Genomic DNA, 15,157 nt, shown 5'->3' on the forward strand with positions numbered 1-15,157 from the left:
CTAATTAAATATTCTAGCTTATATATTTATTTTTATATTGTGTATGTTATAATTTGCTAATTAAATTTTAAAATAATAATATGATAAAAGTTATAAAATAGTAATATGTTGTAAATAATATATTATAATACTTTATTCTCGATTAATATTTTTTTTTTCTAAAGCTATATCTTTTCGAACGAATCTCCTTCGAGTTTGAATTAATTATTAATATTAAGTCATGTATACATATAGTATCGCGCGCGCGCGCTATTAGAATGAAGTTGCCGATGTTTGTAGCTTCGGCCATTACCGAAACACCGCGAGTATCAGGCAGTTGGAGCTGCGTCCCGCTGCGATTAATTAGTAAGCATAATCGTTAGAAACGATTTCTAACCTTTGTATTGTAATATTTATCAATCGCATATCATAATTTCAACGTTAATATGTAGTTGTGATTGTTCGAAACGCATATTTCGCGAAAAATTCGATGCAAAATCTCTTGCCAACATAACCCAACTTAATCTGTTTTCGCGCGCGCGAATGTGTTACGATCCGTGGATATATCTATCGTTAATTATAGCTTATGCATATTTACCTATATTGTGTATGTTGTAATGCGAAATAATAAGATTATTCTAATATATGTATGTATTTTATTTGTTACAGGTGGCATTGCGATACACAGTGCGATTCACGCGTCGTGTCGGGAGTGCCGTGTAAAGTATCGGTGAGTGAGAAATTATTTATTTTATAATATTTCTATAGCGGTAATGGGGGTATATATCATATGTTGAAAATATTAAAGTAGTAACATATGTTTTAAATAATATGTTATAATATCTTATCCGCGATTAATATTTTTTGACAAAAATCAGCTCTGATAATTGTCAAAAATATTAATCGAATTTAAAATATTATAATATTCCTTTTTATATCATTTTTAATATCAAGATCTTAAATATCGTAAGTTTCATAGAAAATTGTTTTTTAATAGGTAATATTTAAATAAAAATAATTAGTACTCCTTATTTATTTAATAATAATAATAATTTAATAAATAATTAATTTAAATACATACAGTATTTCTTAAAATGTTTATAATAAATTATTTTTTGATTTGTATTTTTATCTTATATTTTTGCATATATTTTTAGCGTTTAGATGTAGTGATGTATCGCACTTTGTTATTAAAATTAATTTTGCAATTAATAAATTAATTTTAAATGCTAGAAAAACTACATTCTTGATAATAATTAATCGTATAATTAATAATTAATCGAATTAATTGCCTCGTAATTGCCTCCCAAATAGAAAATGCATAGTTTTTACGCCACACTTAGATATGCATATGTCACTTTACGCAGACTTGTTCTGCTTTAATTTTAATATCGTTTCCCCAGCTTTTTTCTGTCCCAATCTGTGACATTTTTCCATTCGATTGCGAAATCGAGCCAGCAGATACAAATTTGCGACACACGACACTCTACAATAGAAAGTTTCAGCGCCATGTGCGCACCTACATACGATGAATATACATTGCACATGTAATAACCATGTAATGTATATATGTACGCGTAAAATGTCTAATACGCGTAATATATACGCGCATATGCGAGAGACAGGGTAACGCGCATTATAATATACGCGGCCGATGATAAGATAATAATAAATAATATATGTCGGCATATATCTATTAGGTATATAACGTATATATTATACATATATATATAATGTATACTTGTGCTTATGACACGCGTAATATATGCGTAAATATACGCGCATAACAGACTCACGACATGCATATGCATCGGGTCGCTCGCAGTCCTAAGAATAGAGGCCTTCGATTTTCTTCGGCTATTCCAGCGGCACCCTATCCTACCTTGGTATGGCCGTGTTATACGGGGTGTCTTTTAAATACGAGGAGCGAAGTTATATGACTGGACGTAAACAACTTTGTAAATCGCGAGGAACGATCTCCTCGAGAAGTCCGAGATCGTTAAAATCTTCTTCTCTATAGTTGTAGTATTTTATTCACGTGTCGCGAGACACGTCGAAAATGTGTTTCACGATCTGTTGAACGTTCCCGATGGAGATTTCCGCGCGTTTTTTTTTTCCTCAAACTCGTATCAAACTATTAAGAGGAGATTGCGCGTTTGACGGGGAGAGATGCGTGATGGTTTTAAAATAACAAGATAGGAGGGAGCGACGCGGGGGATACGATAGACGTGGACGAGATAGGTTTTCTCTACTTAGACTCAAGGGCGGATCTGAAAAGTTCCCAAGGATGTCTTCTCATTGTTGAAGAAGATGAAAACTTAAAAAAAAATCTCTTGCATTACAAACGTTTTAAAAATCGCGCATCGCTTCTAAAAAATAATTACGTCGTTTTTATTATATCTTTCATTAGCTTATTTTGTCTTTTCGTTTAAGATGACATCGTAAAATCATTAGTGACAGAAGACAGTGAAATCTTTAAATATTTATTTTAGATATATTTATTAATAGATATAATTAGAATAATAAATTATAATATCTTTAGATATAAGTAACTTCCTTTTATATGTATCTGTTCAAAATTTGAAACGTGACAATTATGACGGCGAAAAAATCTTAATTCATGGAAACATGTATTTTTTTACATACATAAACTTCAGGCGTACTTCCTATCATATGTGAAAGTATAGTTAGGTGCTTATATAAATGATGACAATACGCTGACAATGAGTCAGCAAAAGACCTTCATAATTTTTCTCATGTGTTATGGATGGAACGCTTTCCTTATTTTGAGATAAATTTAATATATTTAATATATATATTTAATAATATATACTTAATATATATATTTAATATATTTAATATATATATTTAATAATATATACTTAATATATATTTAATATATTTAATATATATATTTAATATATTTAATATAAATAAATTTAAATTACGCATAAATAGGGGAAGGGATATTTGGGATTTAATCCTCAAAGGGATCGAAATAGGGACACGCATGTGTCTCTGTGGTTTCTCTATTTTACATATGTAGCGTTTTAGCTGCTCAGCTATTAATCATGGCTTGATCTCTGTCAGAAAAAAAGGAGGTCGCGTCGTTTTCCGTAGGGGCTCATTATTCGCGCCGATTCACATAATTCGGTTTAGGCCCGCATTAGGGGCCGACGTTTATCCGACTTCGCGACGCTCGTAAAACGGTCGCGGAATTTACGAGCATTCTGGCCCTTTCCATGTCTCTCTCACTCTTTTTCTCCTTCGTCTTTTTCTGGCTGCTTTGCTTGCGAAAATTACTCGGAGGGGGCAGTAATAATCGCGACATGCAATCACGCGACCTCCTTCGGTGTCACTCATTGTACTGTCAGTTTCTTCACGTGTGTTTAGCACATAAGTATTATAACGATCGTCTTTTTTTATGGGAAATAACGCGCCTGGTCATTACGTGTCATTATAAGTCATTTATTTTTAAAATTGACGCAAAGTTCCATTTTGTAGATCTTATCGAGTGCGTATCTCTTTGTATCTCTCGAATGAAATATTTGCGATGTTTTATTGTCAGAATTTAAACGCGAAAAACTCGCGTCGCAATAAAAGAAAGCCCCGGGCGCACTCATTCCCAGTTTCTACATTTCGCGTAATAAATATCATTAGAATATTCATTTCCTACACTTGCGAAAGCTGCTCGTAATTACACTGACTGATAGATGACTGATGATTAGCGATTATAAAAAGTTTTCAAGAATGTCGATAACTCAAGGGTTGCTCGATAAATAAAAAAAAAATCTCACGTCGATCCGAACGCGTGAAACACAATGATTTTCTATCACTTGTGTGTGTGTGTGTGTGTGTGTGTTGCGAGAGAAAATTAGTTTCGTCCTCCCCTGTTCTCGTCATAAATGTCGGACGATGTTATAAAAAGGGATTAAGCGCACGCGCAAAGGAATCTCTCTTGATTCTTCTCTTCATTCGAGGAACTCTACACTAGCGTTGCTGGAACTCGGCAAAGTGCTTATTGTGTTTGTAGCTTCCTCTTTTTACGGCGAGCAACCTCCACCCCGGAACTGCGAGGCGAAATAATGATCTCAGTCGGCCGCGAGATGTTTACTAGTCGTCTCTATCCCTTTTTATTTTTTTTTACCTCTTCTCGAACTTCGAAGATCTGAAAATGGCGTCGGATAAGGGCGGATAAGCTCCAGCGAACCCGATAATTGCCGCCTGAATTACGCGCTCTCTCGTGTAGAGATCTCTAGCATATGCGGAGAGCCGTTTAGGAGCTGATTAGTCTAGGGGTTATTGCTTAGATAATGCGCCTCGCGACGTACATATATAATACGGCTGCGCTTAATCGTGGCCATTGAGGCATTGTTTGCGGATAGCTACTATCGTCACACCCGGCGGTTTCGCCTGTCGTGCCTATAGCCGTTTTGCATTCGATAACGATACTACGAGCGAGCGAGAGGGGCCTCGAGGCGGACCTGAATTTACGGAACGTGCGTGCGATAACGTGGCGGACGTTTTTATGGCCCGCATATATGTATGTACGAAACTTTGATGTTGTCGTAAAAAAAAAAAGAAAAGAAAAAATTACACTTGTGGCGACGCGAAATATCGGTCGATGTCGTCGCGGATAGGTATACTACGGTGATCTTTGGCTAAATATTTTGACATTTATCTAATCAACAACAAATCCACCATTCTAATATTTTTTCAAAAATTCTCGCAAAAATAGATGTTTCCTCCCAGCGCTGGAAACGATTTCTGAGCACGTTTTTTTACCGCAAGATTAACCTAGCCATCCAATTCTGAGGTTTATTTAGCGAACACGAGATGAAAAACCAAAGGACTTAATCTGTTAAATTTATGACGAGACCGAAGAGCGATGTGCTTGGTATATACATCACATTACTCTTATAATAGCGTCATTTATTCGGGGAATTTTTTGGAAATTGTCCCGAGTTATTCAAAGATACGTAGTTCCGAAAACAAATTACTTCACTATAGCTTCCATAATTGTAATTCAAAAAATAATTATCTAATAAAATATTAATATTAATATATTAATTTTAATATTAATTAAGACTCTTGATATTAAATATATATTAAATATCTATAATAGCCTTCTTAATTAATATTATATTTACAATTCAAAGGTACACAGTTCGGAAGATAAATTATTTCAAAATAGCTTCTATAATAAAAAAAATAATTGTCTAATAAAATATATTAATATATTAATATTAATAAACACACACACAGATAATTTTCTCTTAGAATTTACCCTGAAAATCATGGTAATCCTGGGACAATATGATATGGAAAGAATTTTATGAGAATTTCTTTGATTAATTTATCACAATGATTTATCACAATAAAAATAATAATATCTATTACAATAAAATATAAAATATGTTTGATTAATTTTACCATGCAGTTTAGTAAAATTAATTAAACGTGTTTTATATTTTATTGTGATAGATATTATTATTATTATTTTTATTGTGATAATTATTAATCAGAGAAATTCTTATAAAATTCTTTCCATACCATATTACCCCATGATTATCATGATTTTCGAGGTAAATTCTAAGAGAAAATTCTCTCAGTGTATAATATATTATTATATATAAGATATAATATATATATAATATATTAATATTAATATTATATTCACAATTATTGCAATTTCCGTACGAATGGAATAATCATGAGCGTTGACAGGAGCGTTTCAGTGACAGAATGCGTGTCTCAGATACGCACGTGTCAGTCCTTTCGGGAGGAAGGGGATGGGGTGGGATGGACGAGAAACGGAGCCAGAGGCTAACCCAAGATCCGACGGGTCGATGGGCAACGGTTCCGAGTACGGTTCGAGTTATTGATCATCGCTGCATCCGATGCACCCCCGGCCTCGCCGTAGGTGAACTCGTCAACTCGCCGTCATCCCGTGCGTTTCGCGGTCTCAGATTTTTTTCGCGTCTGTCACGGGAGCATGGAAATACGAGCCCCGCGCGCGTCTTTACGATCTACTTTATGGCCTATACCCTCTTATTACCCTCTAGTCCTCTCTCTCGGCAATTTTTATTTCTCCCCCTCGTCGGTAGTTTTTATCCGCCTTAGGGAAATGAGAAGACGCCTCTCTTGTGTAAAAACTACGTCGAACGAGGCGCGCGAAACCTTCTTCGTATCTTGGAATGGATGTTGGAGGGGTAAAATGCAAATTGCGTAAGAGAAAATCTGTATTCGAAATTACATATATCGCGATACCTACCCGCGAAATACGTACGAGAATAAAAATGTAGGACAATATTGTATTATTTTATACAAGGTGTATACTTTCGGCAAAAACCTTGAAAACTGATATTCTTGGAGAATTTTGTTTAACTTTAAAAAATCAGAGAATTCTCATGGAATTTAATTAGGATTCAAGGAATTAAAAAAAAATTGCCCCTTTGATAATTTGATTCTTATTTAGCACTTAAGAAACTTGTCTAACATATCTTTACAATATTTAAGTTTTTATTAAAATTTCATGTGATTTTTTTAGTAATATTCGAGTAAATAATAATTTAATAAATAATTAATTTAAATAAATTAGTATTCCTTAAGACGTTTCTAATAAATTATTTCTGGTTTTATATTTTTATCTTATATTTTTGCATATTTTTAGCGTTTAAATATAATGATATATCGCACTTTGTTATTGCTCAAATTAATTTTATAAATTTTACAAATTATTAATAAATTAATATTAAATGCTAGAAAAACTGCACCGTGTTGATAACTTTGCGTAAATCATATGAATATATATAGAAAATATTAAAAAGTGCACCTAATAAAACTTTTATTTTAAAAAGCTGCATCCTTAAATTTATTTATTTTATGTGGAATTTTAAACGAAAACCTGAAAGATCAGGGAATTCTCAAGGAATTATTTTTTTTACAAGATTTGAGTAGACACCTTGTATATTGCATAATTATATTTCATTATCGCGATATTAATTTGGGTAATTTTTTTCTTAATCTCACCCCCCCGACGAATCGCGGCTAACTTTTCTGCACTTGTGTGATGATGCTTGATGTCACACGGGTGGGTGCTTTAACGTCTGATCGTTCTCGCGCTCCACGAATCCTATTCGATTTGCTTGCATTTTGACGCACGTACGCGACCAGCTGTGTACAAAATAAAAAATGCAAAACCCGTACGGGACGTGACGACAAATGCCGTCATGTGTGCTATAAGCTATATTTCGAGCCTTGATATTTGTGCTAGTACAGAGTACTCGGTAGCATCTGCAAAATTAATGCGAGCTATGCACATGCATGCGCACGTGGGTGTGTCTATGCAGTTGTATTAATTTAAAGTTTTGCGTTTGGACGAAGCGAAAAGAATTTATTATAAATTTGATAAAAAGATAATGTTACATAATTTAATAAATTATATACATAAGAGGGAGAGGAAAATATACACATATAATTTGCTTCAGTCGAGTGTCTCGTAATCTCAATTGCTTCCGCATAAATGTGATGATTTTAATTAATTTAGCTGTATAAAGTGCAATTATATATCTTTTTAGATAAAGAGACATAATTGTTATATACATATATGTACATATTTCCGAATTATTATACAGTTATAAATCATAAAAACTGTATCATCAGATTATTTAACATTTATTCGCTTTCGTAACATCTTTTATCGCCCCAATATAATAGCACATTTTTTTCTCATTACCAAATTCGTATTAATTTGTCGCAAATTTAAATGGCACGCTTTTCGCATGAAATTAAGGGCGCTCGAAAATTTAATCAATACAATTAGTATGTACACACGTGACGAGAGAGAGATTGTTATCCTCATACTCGGCAAAAGACTCAATTACCTAAACAGCAGCGATTAACGGTTCGTTCGTTACTCCATTTACCTCATTTTACCACACAAAACCGCATCGCGCACACAGACACACACACGGCGGCGTGTGTCCGAATTTCTGAACGCTTCTCTCTCGGGGGGCCACACGTGACATTCTCTCGATTGTATGTAAATGGACGATATCGCGCGCGCAGAAACGCATCTGGTCGGCATGCGGCTTGCGGATTCGCGCGAGATCTGCCGGACATATTGATCGAGTTCGCCGATGGACAGAGCTGCATGTATACATTCCGGCCCCTCATCGATCCGTCGTTGTCTCTCTCTTTCTCTCTCTCTCTCTATATATATATCTCTCTCTCATCTATCTTCCCGATCTTCTTGTTCTCTCTTGCGCCGATGGAACGCGGCGAAGACGTCTTAAGGCGCTTAATGAACGAACGATAATTGAAATTTGTTTTCTCGCGGGACGATAAGTGACGCGAGCTCTCTCTCTCTCTCTTGATCCTTTCTCTTATAATTTCTGCGACATCGCGGAATCACTCTCTCAAACTCGTCCCGACGGATCGTATTTGCGTCAACGGAGTCTTATTGTGTATCCTCAGCCGGATACTTGGATGACTATATAAGGTGTCCCAGACTTACAGGATCATCCATTAATGGCAGATTATTTGGAAAGATTTTTCTTCGGTGAAAATGTCGAGGCATCAATAATTTTCGAGTTATAGCGATTAAATAAAGGGTTTCTCGCAAACTAAGCCTTGTAGAAATAAAATATTAACAAAACTATAAATTTCAGGTCGAATTTAATTTAATAGAATTTTAATTTAAGGCTTAGTTACAGAGATATTTGATGGCAAAAATTTGGAGAGCTTGCAAAAAAAACGATGACATTCCTCGACATTTTCGTTGAGGAAAAATCGTCTTCAATTATATTTTTCTTTCTTCATTTTGATCCTAGGAAGAAATTACGTTTGTCTAGCTAGCGATAAAAAATCATATAATTATGCGCTAATTACGCACAAAAAAAATTTTTTTATGAATTTGGTGAGCGCGTAATTAGCGCATAATTGTATAATTTTTTTTATTAAATTTGCACAACGTGAGGGGAGGGGAAATGTAAGGATATCGAAAAAAATACTCTCTGACTCTTGGGATAATAACGAGAGAAAACTTCTGAAAACTCTTTCGCACTTGACACAGTGCGGATGTCGATTGAATATTTTACGTAATTATTTTATAATGATTCGTCGCGCGTTTCGTGAAAATATTTTCACGCTTGAAAAAGTTTCAGCTTTTCTTGTTTTCTCATGGCAAAATTTTTCTATAATCCCTAACGTTGTTGTTTAATCATCGCGAACGTTTGCCGTTCTCCACGTTTTAATGTTTCTGTTTTTAATGTCTGTTTAGAGTTGAGAAAAAAAAGCGCAAATATAGTTTCACGTCGTCGCGGGGCGGATATTTCCGTCTCACGTACATACACGTGTGACTCTCGAGTTTTCCGCAGCGGGATAAATTGCATAAATACAGGTTAAGTCGAGACCTGTAATACGGATTTAATTATTCGAGCGAGAAAAATGCGTGTGTTATTCTCTTCTCTGACATCTCGATATCTATTTCTCGCGTCGCATTTCTCGAGCAAATAAAATAGAAAAGACATCGATAGTAAAACAAGTACTGTGCGATAGAATAATAGAATAGAAATTAATTAAATTCTTAAGTTACATAAATAATAAACATTGCAGATTGTGCAATTAAATTCGTTTGCTCGTACTTAAAAAAAATTTCAAATTATATGTTCGCGATGTAGCGAACGCATAAAATACTTAAATTCGCAAATTGTATTATTGTATCGTAGGTTAACCAAATACAAATAGCGAAATTCGCATTAGATAAGTTGAAAGCATGGCATATTAAACCGATGCGTAAATGAGATCCTCGAATGTACAAACCGCTGAAACGTTTTCCCTGAAATAAATATCCGAAGCCATCGTTGACGCACAGTAATAATCGTTTACCTAATAATGCATTAAATTTTGATAGGCAGCCTGAATTTGTGTTTCTAGTCGAATAGAGATTTGATACCGTTAGTAGACGCGTTAGAGAGTTGTTTGTTAGAATTAATTAGGGCAGCGTATAATGGATAATATGTGGTAACAATGGGTTAATAACGGATTGCTCATTATCTCGATATTATACTTGGTTCATAGATCTCTCGGAAATTTCATTTTAAAGTAGTATACGCAATTACAGCTTTTGCGCTTTGTTACAACGCAATGTAGAAGAGAACAATGTGATTTTATTATGCAAAATGAGAGATATGAATGTAATTTTTCCATACTATTTTTTTTTTTTTTTTTTATAAAAGCACTGAATGTGAATGTGTGGGATAAATGTTTTAATTGATAAAAATGTTGAATAAATCGCGAAATCAATTATCAGCGAGTCGCGTTGCTTTATCTTTCAAGGATTTAATTTTAATGATATGTATTTTATATACATATATAAAAGCATCGTGACTTCTCTCTTAATGAAACATCGGAAACGGGGTATCTTTTTCTACGGATCTTATATCTCGCGAAGAGAATAAGGAAATGTTTACATTAACGAGAAAATAACTTTCCCGTTTTCTGCAACATCTTCTCTCTATTTCACTTGGCTGCGAATCGACGCGGAGGCGGATGAAAGATATACACGAGGACGAAACGACAGCCCTGGGGAAAAATGTCACGGTAGCTAAATATACCGCGCGACTCAAACGGAAACTTGAAACGAAAAGTGTTCTCTACGTTTCGCTTCCGTCGAAAGCATAGAAGAGAGAGATGTACAATATACATATATTCGTGCGGTTCTTTCTTCCTCTCTAAACAGAACGTTTCCTTTTTTTTGGGGTTCACGAAGTGAAGAACATTATTTTTTTTTATTCGAAACTTTGGGTGTATCGCGTGATTTTTATATGAACGACAGAATGGAATATTATCAGTATCGAAAATGACATATCAATTAAAATGAAAGAGATTAGAGTAGGGAAAAGAATATTGGCCATGTAGCTAAAAATTTTAGCTGTCCCTATATTACACCTGAAATTTAATTATCATGCTTAAATATTAGTTACTATAACGGAGAATTATCCGTTAAACTATAGCTTAAAAATATTAGCTACCATAAAGCTAGAATTTAGGCATGGTAACTTCACAGAGAGAATTTTCTCTTAGAATTTACCTTGAAAATCATGGTAATCGTGTGACAATATGGTACGTGGGAAGAATTTTATGAGAATTTCTCTGATTAATATTTATCACAATAAAAATAATATCTATCACAATAAAATATAAAACGTGTTTGATTAATTTTACTATGCAGTTTAGTAAAATTAATCAAACATTAAATTAATTATTTTATTATATATCAATCAAACACGTTTTATATTTTATTGTGATAGATATTATTATTTTTATTGTGATTATATAAATTAATCAGAGAAATTTTCATAAAATTCTTTCCATTCCATATTGTCCTACGATTACCATGATTTTCAAGGTAAATTTTAAAAGAAAATTCTCTCAGTGTAAATTTCAGGTGTAATATAGGGGCAGCTATAAAATTTAACTATGGTGGCTAATTTTTTTCCGTGAGAGAGAAAGAGAGAGATAGCAGTATTACACGCTAAGGAAGATTTTCGAGCTTCTTCGATCGGCGTGGTTTTCCAGACGTGGCTTTCGAGATTGAAACAGCCGCCGAGGGATCAAATTATCGATATCACGATGGAAACGGAGCTTATTGCTTCCACGTAGGCGAGACGAAGCGTTCATAGGAACGCTACACGAAGTTCCCGTTTGATATGGCTAATTGCTTGCCTCGTCCTCGGATGCTAACGAGTTATCTTTAGCACTTTTGTTTCGCGCGTAAATTACTCCGCGCCAGTCCACGTGCAATATAAATGAGAGTCGTGTTGCGAGATGGGAAACTTAAGTACGTTTTCCATTTCACGGGTATAACTTTTTCGGTATTATACTTATTGAAAATAACCTTCTATAGAAATCTAAACGAAGTATATAGAAGAAGAAAACCAATTTAGTATATGGAAAATAATTTAACATATATGTAGAAGAGAAAAACATTTTTAAAAAATATTTATCCCTCTCTCTTTCTTTCTCTCGTGTGTCAAATAAACAAATAAAAATAGGTGTCTGGCTCTTTCTCCTTGAAATTGAAATTTGTGTTCCACATTGAGAGCCTTACTAAATTCTTTATTATAAAAATAAAATTATTTTATATTATAAAAATTATAATAAAAATTATAATGAATTATAATAAAAATTATATATACAGGGTGTATCTAAATAAGTGTGAAAAATTTTAGATGATTTTTTGTCGAAAATTAAGGGGTTTTTTTTATATAAATATATACTCTTATATCCCTCCCTGAGGAGTTACATTTTTCTAAAGAGGGAGGTAAAAATTAAGTTTTTATTTTTGTTCTCAAATTTCAGACAAATCAAAAAATGAAACTTGGTGGATGTTTTCCACTAATAAAAAGGATATTTATTAATATTGTTTTTATCTTCCTGTATTGTTATAAGGGGATGAAACTAACAACCCCTATTTAATTTTTTATCAGAACTTTTTAACGGATAAGAGTATACGTTTATATAAGAACCCCCCTCTTAATTTTCGACAAGGAATCATCTCCTAAAATTTTTCGCACTTATTTAGATAGACCCTGTATATATATTATATTATGGAAAAAAAAGAATGCTGAAACTTTCTGCAAAAATTATTTGCTAAATTTTTTTAAATGCAGCCAGAATAAATATCGAGAACAAATAACACAATGCATATCGTGTTATGTATATCTGACATGCTGTTGTACATAGCGAGATTGCAACCATCTCGTCGCGGGTTTCGCGGTAAAAGCCCGACGTTACTTTCTCTCTCCTCTTTTATCGTCTGGCAGGTATAAGAATGATTTTTTTTTCTTTTCCTTCTCTTTTCCTGGCGCGCGCGTATAACGGTTTCGCGGCGCACAAAGGAATCTGATTTTCCGTCTCGAGCGTGCTGCAACTTCTATCTTCTATATTCTCACTGGCACAACCGACAACTCCTCGCCGGCGCTTTTCCTTCGCTGTCGGTTGCGCGCTTACTCGACCCCGCCAATTATTTCCACTTCTCTTCGCCGTTCTTCTTCGCGGCGCGGCTAAAGCAGCCTTTGATTTTTACGAAACGTGCAACTCGCGCGGAGATAAGGAATTTTCCGTCGCCGCTCTCTCGCTCCAGGCACCCCTTTAAGTCTCGCAATATCGGTTGCCTTAAAGTCTTGCCCGTAACTCTTCGTTGCAGACTGGGAAAGCTGGGAGTCGATAATAGGGTTTCTTCTCCCTCGTGATATCGCAAGTCAATTTTTCTCTAGTAATAATTTAGATTTTATTATGAGAGAGACATACATATATAATGAATAATTTTTATAATTACAATTATAATTAAATTCTCAATTATTAATATACACTTCATATCAATAATTACAGAGAGAATTTTCTCTTAGAATTTACCCTAAAAATCATAGTGATCGTGAAACAATATAGTATGGAAAGAATTTTATGAGAATTTCTTTGATTAATATTTATCACAATAAAAATAATAATATCTATTACAATAAAATATAAAATATGTTTGATCAATTTTACTATGCAGTTTAGTAAAATAAATAAAATATGTTTTATATTTAAGAGAAAATTATATTAAGAGAAAATTTTCTCAGTGTATAATATACATATTTATATAATATACATATTTATATAATATACATATAATATATTTATAATTATATATGATATATTATATATATATATTATATACTTATATATATATATATATATTGTATATATTTTTTATTTTATTTAATTTATTTTTAATATTTAACAAAATCTATTTAAAAAAATCTTAAAGATTTTTTTTGAATTGCAAGATTTTGCTAAATATTAAAAATAAAATAAATAACACAAATTGCCTGCCGCGTCGAGTTTAGATTCTTGCCTGAGACAAGAGAGAGATCGAGATGATGTTAGATAATTTTCCGTCTACATTTCGCGATGCGCGATTCTGACGTAACCTGGCAGCGTTACGTCGCCAGGTTGTTTGTCCGCGGCGCGATTAAGCTAATCGATTCGAATTTAACTTGGAAACGGGCGCGCGGATATCGCGACGCCGCCAATTAAATTTCGAGTGGCCGCCTCTTATGGACTTCCTGCGGGCTTAATTGTCTCGTTGCACGTCCCGCGCTTATCGGCCTATGCATACGTATGTATATATATATATATTGTATATACACACATAGATAGATAGGTAGGTTAGGCGTTTTGCTCGGCACGAAGGTCGACAATAATTACCTCGCTGCCCGATGCAGATCGTGATCGATACGTTATAATATGATGCAACGTAATTCGCGACGACGAAGCGCCCCGTCCGGAGCGTTTTGCGATGATCGATTATTATTAGCTTCAACGTTGCTTCTCGTGCGTCGACGATAATCGCCTTTATGAGGAGAATTCATCATCGGCAAGTCGAAGTTGCTTTGTCAGATCACTTTCGCTAAGATATTTTTATGGGCGCTCCCGAAGGTATCTCTCCCCTGAAGGGAAAAGTGTGTTTTTTTTCTTTCACAGATTCCTCCCCGACAAATGCGCGTTCTTTATTCCTTTATTCAACCGGAATATTTGATGCGTTCGATGCGAGTCGTTTTTTCCTTTTTTTTTATGGAGGAAACGGAATATTACGTAATCCCGAAAGTGTATCCCCTCGGTTTTCCACGTTTTTCTCGGAATGAGAAAAGTCATCCCTGTAATCTCATCTCGATCGTGAAAAAGTTTCACAGAGTGGAACGGGGAGATCAAAAATTGAAAAACTTGATATCGGACGTTTTATGTATTTTGTGTACTGATATTTGCATCTCTACGGATCATTTCTTTATACTATAATGCGAAAAATAATTGAGGCGTATTCTGGTACCAAAAAAAATCACGTCGCTTTAACATGCAATGATATGCGATTGATTGTCAGAAGGGATAATCAAGTTTATTTTGGAAGAGGACATTTTATTAAAAGACTATGCAATTTTCGATGCGTCGTTTCCATTTGACATTCCGACAAATTCCAAATCTATCTTTGCGAACAAGTGACTAGAGTGACATTTTTCAATATTTATTAGGGGAAAAAAAATATATATAAATACGAATGAGAGTTCTCGTGAATTCAAAATAGAGCTCGCCAGGAATCTATCAGGGGATTGACCGAAATACATACATCTTT

General features: G+C 34.1%; 1 protein-coding gene across 2 annotated transcripts in view; it reads left to right on the forward strand.

Moving 5' to 3' along the window:
- The window catches only part of Pde9 (phosphodiesterase 9), a 185,890-nt gene that overhangs the window by 35,240 nt on the left and 135,493 nt on the right, over positions 1-15,157 (forward strand). For both annotated transcript variants that reach the window (XM_083036922.1, XM_083036923.1), the window contains one exon: positions 649-709. The gene's annotated coding sequence lies outside the window, so the exon portion shown is untranslated. The remainder of the gene's footprint in view (positions 1-648; positions 710-15,157) is intronic.

The sequence above is a fragment of the Prenolepis imparis genome, unplaced genomic scaffold (assembly GCF_030444845.1).
Source record: "Prenolepis imparis isolate NDT839.2.m4 unplaced genomic scaffold, iyPreImpa1.0 SCAF_4, whole genome shotgun sequence".
Lineage (NCBI taxonomy): Eukaryota > Metazoa > Arthropoda > Insecta > Hymenoptera > Formicidae > Prenolepis > Prenolepis imparis.